This window comes from Microtus oregoni, unplaced genomic scaffold (genome assembly GCF_018167655.1).
Source record: "Microtus oregoni isolate MIOR12 unplaced genomic scaffold, Mior012 000121F_000, whole genome shotgun sequence".
NCBI lineage: Eukaryota > Metazoa > Chordata > Mammalia > Rodentia > Cricetidae > Microtus > Microtus oregoni.
The window spans coordinates 1715023-1725752 of NW_024544750.1; the positions used below are offsets into that span (position 1 = coordinate 1715023).

Here is a 10730-nt window from a genome sequence, read left to right on the forward strand (position 1 = left end):
TGATATATGCTTTAATTACTGTATTGAACAATTGGATTATAGTGTACTTAAAGAAATAACACATCATTTGTTTTTGTTATGAGCTAAACACAATATTAGCTTTCTTAAAGGATCACTTAATTTAATACTTGCACATATACTCATAATAAAGAAAATATAAACTTTTAAAAAGCTAATTTAATCAACATTATTCATTTAATTTAATAATTAAGAGGCTTATTTTTCATAGCAGTACAATAAAAAAATTTTGGAGGACATTGAATCGCCATGACTAATTATATTACCCATAGAAAGGCATCAAAATGTCTGTTTTCTCAGCCACCCTCTATATTAATGAGAAAAGCTTTTACTTTGGTTATTGAAAAACTATTTTTAAAATCCTATATAGAAGTTAAGATTGCCAGGTGGAGGTGGAACACGCTTTTAATCTCAGCAATCGGGAGGCAGAGGCAAATAGATCTCTATGAGTACAAGGCCAGCCTGGTCTACAGAGCGAGTTTCCAGACAGCCAAGACTACACAGAGAAATTCTGTCTAGAAAAAAAAAAGAGAGAGAAGTTAAAATCATCACACAGTTAGCTTGTTTAGTTAGGGCACTGCTCACTGATGACCCTTCAACCTAGAGTCAGGTGACTACTAGCTCAGGCCCCTGATGAGAGTTGTCATTCAAATAAAGCCTTATGATATTAAGTTGATTTAAGGAAAGCAACGGGTAAAATGTTGAGAGAAATAACATTGTGGAGATATTCAGAGAAACTGTTTTATAAAGCATCCAGAGTATTTCGCCTAAAACTTTGGACTTTATTCATAGAACCCTTTAAAACATATGGCTTATGACAATCAGGGTCCGGCATGCCCTACTGCTATTCAAATTGGCACTCTTGACCTGCCCCCTCCCCACTCTAAGCCCTGGAGTCAAAACGACTTCATCATCAGGTGCCAACAGACATTTCTCATGTTGCCTTGGCTATCCTCAGAGCTTCCAGAGGCTTCTCTGTTGACCTCCACTGGGGACTCCCTGTCTTCTGAGGGACTCAGGGACTGTGCATGTCTTCACCACCCTGCCCCTGTGATCAGGTACAGAAGTTGCTGAGACTGTTGTGGTGTTCAAGCGCCCACCATGGCTGAAGCATCCTAACAAGTGGGACAGAACTATAACCATGACTGTGAGGACGCTGTCAATACCTATATTTAGCTGAAACTCTCTGCCTCCTCTGTGTACTTATCTATGACCTTCTACTTTGACCGTGATGATGTGGGCCAAGGGAACTTGAAGCGTTTCTTCTTGAGCAAGTCACACGACTGCAAGGCCAGTGCCGAGATGTTCATGTTCCTACAGAATCAGGGTGGAGGCTGCACGTTCCTTCGTGACATCTCAAGACCAGACCGCGACAGTTGGCATGGGGGCATCCAGGCAATGGAGTACACCTTCCACATGGAGATGATCATCAATCAGAGCCTGCTGAACATGCATGCATTAGTCAAGGGAAGAAGCAACGCAGACCTCTGCAACTTCCTGGAGCAATGCTGTCTGAAACAGCAGGTCCAAGTTCTGAAGGAGGTGAGAAGCTATCTGACCAATTTGTGCCACATGGGGGCCCCAGAGAACCACGTGGCTGAGTACCTCTTGGAAAAGCTCAGCCTGTCCTAAAGCTTCATGTGGACTGAACTGGGATGGCCCCGCCGCCAGGGGGTCCTCCTCCTCCAACTGATGTCCATGTTGCTTTTGAAGCAAGTTCACTTATCTTCTGTTTCTGTTTGACTGTTGTTTGAAATAAATTTGTTTGTTTTCAGCAAAATTAAAGTATCAAGTTGATGTACAAACTCCCATTTTTAGGGACTGTGTGAAAGTGTTACACCTCTGAAGGGAAAGGGTGCCCCAATAAAAGTGTTACAACTCTGTCATGGTGGGGGAAAGGTCTCCACAATGTAAGTGTTACAGCTCTGAATGGAAATGTATCCTGGCCTTGAAGAGCCAAGGAATACCACAAAGTCATACTGAACAACAAACCTCACAAATGAGATTTAATGGCTGGGAAAAAAAACCAGGAGGGTGGCTGCCTCTGGTCAAGTGAGAAGCAACAAGGAACTCAAGAGAAGGCAGAGTTTTTATAGAGAATCTTGGAGTGTGGGAGAGGGGTGGAGCTTTCTAGGGTAGCCTGGAATTGGTGGGATTTTTTATGGCCTACTGACCAGATGGTGGGGTTCTGTTGCTTGGCCCTGGTCTTCATTTCTCTTTTGGTTCTGGTCTTGGGGTCAAGAGGGGGTCAGGGTGTTCATTCTTTGGCCCTGTTACCCTACACTGTGAGTGTGACTTAATTGTTATAGTGCTTGCCTAGTATTCAGAAAACCCTGGAATGCATCCCAACCATAGCATGCACCATGGGGATTAAAGACATGCACCACCCAGATTCGATAATTAATATAAGCCTCTGTGTGTTTCTTTGCTACTGAATGGCTGCTGAACTGTGCAGGACAGAAACTTATGTCTACAATGGCTAGAAACCTAGTGCAATGGAAACTCCCAGGAATCTATGAGTGTGACCCTAGTGACTCCTAGCAATGAAATATATGGAGTCTGAACTGCCGTCTTCTGTGATCAGACTTCCAGTGGAGAGATTGAGACATCAAACCAGCCACAAGACCTTTGAGCTATAATTTGTCCTGCCTATAAGATGTGCTAGGGTAAAGGTGGCACAGACTTTGTGGGAGTGGCCAACCAATCAGTGATCCGGCTTGAGACCCATATTATCAAAGTGAACCTACTACCCCTGATACTGCCTGTAGGGCCAGGATCCGGAGATTGGATATCCCAGAGACCTAAGATTAAACTAAATATAACTGGGGGAAAATCAATGAAATGATTTCTAATGACATTCTGCTAAACTCATAGATTGGTGCCTAGTCCACGTGTCATCAGTGAGGCTTCACCCAACAACTGATGGAAACAGATGCAGAGGCCGACAGTCAAACACTAGGCAGAGCATAGGGAACCCTGTTGAAGTGGAGAAAGTATTGTAGGAGCTACAGGGGTAAAGGCCACCACAAAAATCCACAGAATCAACTAACCTTGGCTCATAGGAGCTCACAGTGACTGAATCAACAACCAGGGAGCCTGCATGGAATTGAAACAGGAACTTTGCATAAATGTTGCAGCTGTGTAGCTTGATCTTCTTGTGGGACTCCTAACAGTGGGATCAGGTGCTGTCTCTGACTCTGGCGCTTGCTTTTGGGACACTTCCCTCCTAGTGTGTTACCTTGTTCATTCATAATAGGAGATGAGGTGTCTAGCAGACTTGCACCTTGATATGCCATTGCTGGCTGATTGATATTCATGGGTGGCCTGCCCATTTCTGAAGAGAAATTGAGGAGGAACAGATGGGAGAGGGAAGGGGAGAGAGACAAAACAAACAAACAGATGGAAAAGAGCCCCAAAAATGCACAAGAATCAGACCCACTCCTTTCCACTCTCAGGAGTCCCATAAAACCAATAGAGTATAAGCCATAATATATATATGCAGAGGACCTAGGGCAAATCTGTGCAGACACGTGTAGGAAGCTTTAGTGTCTGTGAGTTCTTATAAGCTTTAAATCGGAAAATACTTTCTGAACAAAACACAGTAAAAGCATTAAGATCAACAGCTAATAAATGGAAACTCATGAAACTAAGAACCTTGTGCACAGAAAGGACAATGTCATTCAGACAAAGTGGCATCCTATAGAATGAAAAAAAAAATTCCCCAACTATATATCCAATTGAGGGCCACTATCCAAAAGACATAAAGAATTTTTAAAAAGTAGATGTCAAAAAAACAAATGACTCAATTTAAAAACGAGGTACAGATCTAAACAGAGAATTCTCAAAAGAGAAAATTCAAATGGCTAAGAAACACTGAAAGAAATATTCAACATCCTTAGCCATCAAGGAAATACAAATCAAAACTACTTTGAGTTTCCATATTATACTTGTCATAATGGTTAAGATCAATCCAAGTGACAGCTAATGTTGGCCAGGATGTAGAGAAAGGGGAACTCTCCTCCATCACTAGTTGGAATATGAATTTGTTTTTTGTTTTTTTATTAAATAATACATTTGTATTAATTCTTTGAGAATTTCATACACCTTATTTGGATAATGTTCACTCCCATTCCTGATCTTCACTTCTCCAAGCACCATCCCTCATCCTTTCATTTCCTGGATCCATTTCATCTTCTCTTTTATTTTGAAGATGGATTCGTTCAACAATATATCATAATTATAATTTCCCCTCCCTCTACTCCTCCCAATTCCTTCTCACCTCACCTCCAGATCGACTATTTTTCTGTCTTTCCTTAGAAAAGAACAGGTTTCTAAGAGATAATATCCAAACAACAAAATAAAATATGACAAGATCACCACATGAAGCATGATTAATAAAAACTCAGACACAGAAATAAGGGTTCAACTTGAAGACAAGAAAAGTAAAATAGCCAGCCACTGGCTCTTACCTCTACCTTAGTCTGAAATGGCAATGATCCTGCCTCCAGGAATCTGAGAAGGGGACTGTGAATATAATCTGTCTCCCGTTTTATATTCCTCTCTAGTTCTGGGATTGAAGGCATGCACCACTGGGATTAAAGGCACACACCACCTAGTTTCTATGGTAAATAGTATGGTTACTGAGGTTTTTTTCCATTCAAATATTTACTCTTCCTTTCCTATTCCCAATCCCCTCCAGTTCCCCCACTCCCCTCCACCTTCACCCTTCCTGCTTGAGAGAGAGCAGGGAACCCTGCCCTGTGGGAAGTCCAAGACCCTCCCCCCCTACATCCAGGCCTAGGGAGCAGTGCCTAGTCCATATAGACTAGGGTCCCAAAAAGTCGGAACATTTCGTAAAAACAAGACACAGTGCCTTTATCAATGGCTTAAAGTCAGCCCCCATTGTCAGCCACAATCAGAGAGTCCTGTTTGATCACATGCTCTATCAGTCCCAGTCCAACTGGCCTTGGTGAGCTCCCATTAGATCAGCCCCACCATCTCAGTGGGTGGGCGAAACCCTCGTGGCCCTGACTTCCTTGCTCATGTTCTCCCTCCCTCCTTCTGCTCCTCATTTGGACCTTGGGAGCTCAGTTCAGTGCTCCAATGTGAGTCTCTGTCTTTATCTCCATCCATCGCAAGATGAAGGTTCTATGGTGATATGCAAAATATTCATCAGTGAGGCTATAGGATAGGGCCAGGTCAGGCGCCCTCTCCTCATGCTCATTCAGACCTGGTCCAGCTGGATTTGGTGAGGTCCCATTAGAACAGGCACACTGCCTCAGTTGGTGGACGAACCCCTCGCGGTCCTGACTTACTTGCTCATCTTCTCCCTCCATCTGCTCATCAACTGGACCCTGGGAGCTCAGTCCTTTGCTCGGGTGAGGGTCTCTGTCTCTATCTACATCTGTTGCCAGACGAAAATTCTATGGTGATATTTGAGATAATCATCAGTGTGATAGTGGGGCAAGTCCAGTTAAGGCACCCTCTTCTCTTCTGTCCAAGGGCCTAGCTGGGGACCTCCCTGTGGACACCTGGGGCCCCACTAGAGCCAAGTCTCTTGTCAACCCTAAAATGGACCCCTCAATGTAGGTATCTTCTTCCCTGCTCCTATATCTGCCCTTCCTCCATCTCCACCCTCCCACTCCCCCAGGCTCTCTCCAGTCTTTCCTTTCTCCCTTCTCTCTCCTCCTCTACCCTTCCCCCAACCTCACTCCCACTCCTGCTCCCAAGCCCATGCTCAAAACTTTTGCCCGGGAATTTAGTTTGCTTCCATTTCCAGGAGCATCTATATATGTTTTTCTTTGGGTTCACCTTCTGATTTGGATTCTCTAGAATTGTGAACTATAGTGTTAATGTCCTTGGTTTATGGCTAGAGTGCACAAATGAGTGAATACATACCATATATATCTTTTGGGGTCTGGGTTACCTCACTCAGGATAGTTTTTTCTATTTCCATCCATTTGCATGCAAAATTCAAGATGTCATTATTTTTTACCACTGAGTAGTACTCTAATGCGTACATATTTCACAATTATTTTTATCCATTCATCCATTGAGGGGCATCCAGGTTGTTTTCAGAATCTGGCTATTACAAACAGTGCTGCTATAAACATAGTTGAACAAATGCTTTTGTAGAATGATGGGGCATTCTTTATGGTAAATTCCCAAGATTGGTATTGCTAGATCCTGAGGTAGGTTGATTCCCAATTTCCTGATAAACCGCCACACTGCTTTCCAAAGTGGTTGCACAAGTTTGCATTCCCACCAGCAATGGATGAGTGTTCCCCTTAGTCCCCAACCTCTCCAGCATAGGCTATCATTGGTGTTTTCGATTTTAGCCATTCTCACAGGAGTAAGATGATATCTCAAAGTTGTTTTGATTTGCATTTCCCTGATCACTAAGGAGGTTGAACATGACCTTAGTGTCTCTTGGCCATTTGAAATTCTTCGGTTGAGAATTCTCTGTTCAGTTCAGTGCCCCATTTTTTAATTGGATTAATTAAAATTTTAAAGTCTAGTTTCTTGAGTTCTTTATATATTTTGGAGATCAGACCTTTGTCTGATGTGGCATTGGTGAAGATATTCTCCTATTCAGTAGAATGCCTTATTGTCATAATGACAGTGTCCTTTGCTTTACAGAAGCTTCTCAGAATTAGGAGGTCCCAATTATTCAGTGTTGCCCTAATTGTCTGTGCTACTGGGGTTATACATAGGAAGTGGTCTCCTGTGCCCATGTGTTGCAGTCTACTTCCTACTTTCTCTTCTACCAGGTTCAATGTGGTCGGATTTATATTTAGGTCATTAATCTATTTGGACTTGAGTTTTGTGCATGGTGATAGATATGGATCTATTATCATTATTCTACAGGATGACATCCAGTTATGCCAGCACCATTTGTTGAAGATGCTTTCTTCCATTGTATACTTTTAGCTCTTTTGACGAAAATCAAGTGTTCATAGGTTTGGAGGCTAATATCCAGGTCTTCTATTCGATTCCATTGGTCGACTTCTCTGTTTTCGTGCCAATACCAAGTTGTTTTCATTATTGTAGCTCTGTAATAGAGTTTGAAGTCAGGGATGGTAATGCCTCCAGAAGTTTCTTTGTTGTATAGGATTGTTTTGGCAATGCTGGGGTTTTGTTTTCCCATATAAAGTTGACTATTGTTCTTTCAAGGTCTGTGAAGAATTCTGTTGGGATTTTGATGGGGATTGCGTTGAATTTACAGATTGCCTTTGATGGAATTGCCATTTTTACTATGTTGATCCTACTCATCCAAGAGCATGGGAGATCCTTGATTTTCTGGTGCCCTCTTCAATTTCTTTCTTCAAAGCCTTAAAGTTGTTGTCAAATAGACCTTTCACTTCCTTGGTTAGAGTTACCCCAAGATACTTGATGCTATTTGTGGCTATTGTACTAGGTGAAGTTTCACTGATTTCTCTCTCTACTTCCCTATCCTTTGTGTATAGGAGGGATTCTTATTTTTTGAGTGGATCTTGTAACCTGCTACTTTACTGAAAGTATTTATCAGCTATAGGAGTTCTTTGGTGAAGTTTTTGGGGTCAGTAATGTACACTATCCTATCATCTGCAAGTAACCAAAGTTTGACTTCTTTTCCAATTCGAATCCCCTTGACCTTCTTACGTTGTCTTATTGCTATTGCTAGAACTTCAAGAACTATGTTGAAGAGATATGGTGAGAGTTGAAAGCATTGTCTTGTTCCTGATTTTAGTGGAATGGCTTTGAGTTTCTCTCCATTTAATTTGGTATTAGCTGTTGACTTGCTATATATTGCGTTTATTATATTTATGTAGGATCCTTATATCCCTAACTTCTCAAAAACCTTTATCATAAAGCGGTGTTGAATTTTGTCAAATGCTTTGTCCGCATCTAATGAAATGATCAAATGGATTTTCCCTTTCAGTTTATTTATATGATGGATTACATTGATAGAATTTCGTATATTGAACCAGCCCTGCATCTCTGGGATGAAGCCTACTTGATCATAATGGATAATTTTTTGATGTGTTTTCGGATTTGGTTTGCCAGAATTTTATTGAGAATTTTCGCATCCATGTTCGTGAGCAAGATTGGTCTGTAATTCTCTTTCTTGGTTGGGTCTTTGTGTGGCTTTGGAATCAGGGTGACTTTAGCTTCCTAAAAAGAGTTTGGCAATGACTCTTCTGTTTATATTATGTGAAACACATTAAGGAGTATAGGTATCAGCTCTTCTTGGAAGTTCTGATAAAATTCTGCATTAAAACCATCAGGTCCTGGGCTTTTTTTGGTTCGGAGGTTTTTTATAACAGCTTCTATTTTCTCACGACTTATAGGTCTACTTAAATTGTTCACCTGGTCTTGATTTAAGTTAGGTAAATGGTACTTATCTAAAGACAAGTACATTTCTTTCACATTTTCCAACTTTGTGGCATGTAAGCTTTTGTAGTAAGACCTAAAGATTCTCTGAATTTCCTCAGTGTCTGTTGTTATGTTCCCCCTTTCATTTCTGATCTTGTTAATTTGTGTGTTCTCTCTCTGTCTTTTGATTAGTTTGGATAAAAGTTTGTCAATCTTGTTGCCTTTCTCAAAGAATCATCTCTTCATTTCCCTTTACTCCCCATCCTCTCCAGCATGAGCTATCATTAGTGTTTTTGACCTTAGCAATTCTAACAGGTATAAGATGGTTTGCAAATCTCTGATGGCTAAGGCTGTTAAACAATTCCTTAAGAGTTTCTGAGTCATTTGACAATTCTTTGTTTGGATCTGCACCCAACTTTTAAATTGAATTATTTTGTTTTTTAATGTCTAGTCCTTGAGTTCTTTATATATTTTGAATATCAGGCTTCTGCCAGGTATAGGGTTGGTGAAGATCTTTCACAATCTGTAGGCTACTGTTTTGTACTATTGACAGTGTCTTTTGCCTTACAGAAACTTTTCAGTTTCATGAGGTCCCATTTACTGTTGAATTGGTGCCTACACTAATGGTGTTCTATACAGAAAGTGGTCTCCTCCGCCAATGCATTCAAGGCTATTTCCTAACTTCTCATCTATAAGGTTCAGTATGTCTGTATTTATGTTAGGGTCTTTGATTCACTTGGACTTGAGTTAGGTGAACGGTGATAGATATGATCTATTGACATTCTTCTACATGGCAACATCCACTTAGACCACTGCTATTTGGTTTTTTTTTTGTTTTTTTTTAAATTTATTTATTTATCTTTAAGGATTTCTGCCTCCTCCCCGCAACGGCTTCCCATTTCCTTCCCCCTCCCCCGATCAAGTCCCCCTCCCTCATCTGCTCAAAGAGCAATCAGGGTTCCCTGACCTGTGGGAAGCCCAAAGACTGCCCATCTCTATCCAAGTCTCCTAAGGTGAGCATCCAAACTGCCTAGGCTCCCCCAAAGCCAGTACGTGCAGTAGGATCAAAAACCCACTGCGATTGTTCTTGAGTTCTCAGTATTCCTCATTGTCCGCTATGATCAGCTAGTCCAGATTTATCCCATGCTTTTTCAGACCTAGGCCAGCTGGCCTTGGTGAGTTCCCAATAGAACATCCCCATCGTCTCAGTGTGTGGGTGTATCCCTCGTGGACCTGAGTTCCTTGCTCGTGGTCCGTCTAATTCTGCTCCTGATTTGGACCTTGAGATTTCTGTCCGGTGCTCCCATGTGGGTCTCTGTCTCTGTCTCCTTTCATGGCCTGATGAAGGTTAATATTCATGAGGATGCCTATGTGTTTGTCTTTGGATTCACCTTCTTATTTAGCTTCTCTAGAAACATGAATTATAAGCTCAATGTCCTTTATTTAAGGGTAGAAACCAAATATGAGTGAGTACATCCCATGTTCCTCTTTTTGGGTCTGGCTTACCTCACACAGGATAGTGTTTTCTATTTCCATCCATTTGTATGCAAAATTCAAGAAGTCCTTGTTTTTTACGCTGAGTAATACTCTAATATGTATATATTCCATACTTTCTTCATCCATTCTTCCGTTGAAGGGCATCTAGGTTGTTTCCAGGTTCTGGCTATTACAAACAATGCTGCCATGAACATAGTTGAGCATATACTTTTGTTGTATGATAGGGCCTCTCTTGGGTATATTCCCAAGAGTGGTATTGCTGGATCCAGGGGTAGGTTGATCCCGAATTTCCTGAGAAACCGAAACACTGCTTTCCAGAGTGGTTGCACAAGTTTGCATTCCCACCAGCAATGGGTGAGTGTACCCCTTTCTCCACAACCTCTCCAGCAAAGGCTATCTTTGGTGTTTTTTATTTTAGCCATTCTGACAGGTGTAAGTTGTCCTGATTTGCATTTCCCTGATCGCTAAGGATGTTGAGCATGACCTTAAGTGTCTTTTGGCCATTTGAACTTCTTCTGTTGAGAATTCTCTGTTCAGCTCAGTGCCCCATTTTATCGTTGGGTTGATTAGCCTTTTACGGTCTACTTTCTTGAGTTCTTTATATATTTTGGAGATCAAACCTTTGTCAGTTGCGGGGTTGGTGAAGATCTTCTCGCACTCAGTGGGTTACCTTTTTGTCTTAGTGACAGTGTCCTTTGCTTTACAGAAGCTTCTCAGTCTCAGGAGGTCCCATTTATTCAATGATGCCCTTAGTGTCTGTGCTGCTGGGGTTATACGTAGGAAGTGGTCTCCTGTGCCCATGTGCTGTAGAGTACTTCCCACTTTCTCTTCTATCAGGTTCAGTGTGTTCAGACTGATAT

The 10730-nt window shown here is 41.6% G+C and overlaps 1 pseudogene; it reads left to right on the plus strand.

Annotated features, from left to right (window-relative positions):
* The first annotated feature begins 1119 nt into the window (after window positions 1-1119).
* Window positions 1120-1650, plus strand: LOC121444329 (annotated as a pseudogene).
* Window positions 1651-10730: the final 9080 nt, after the last annotated feature.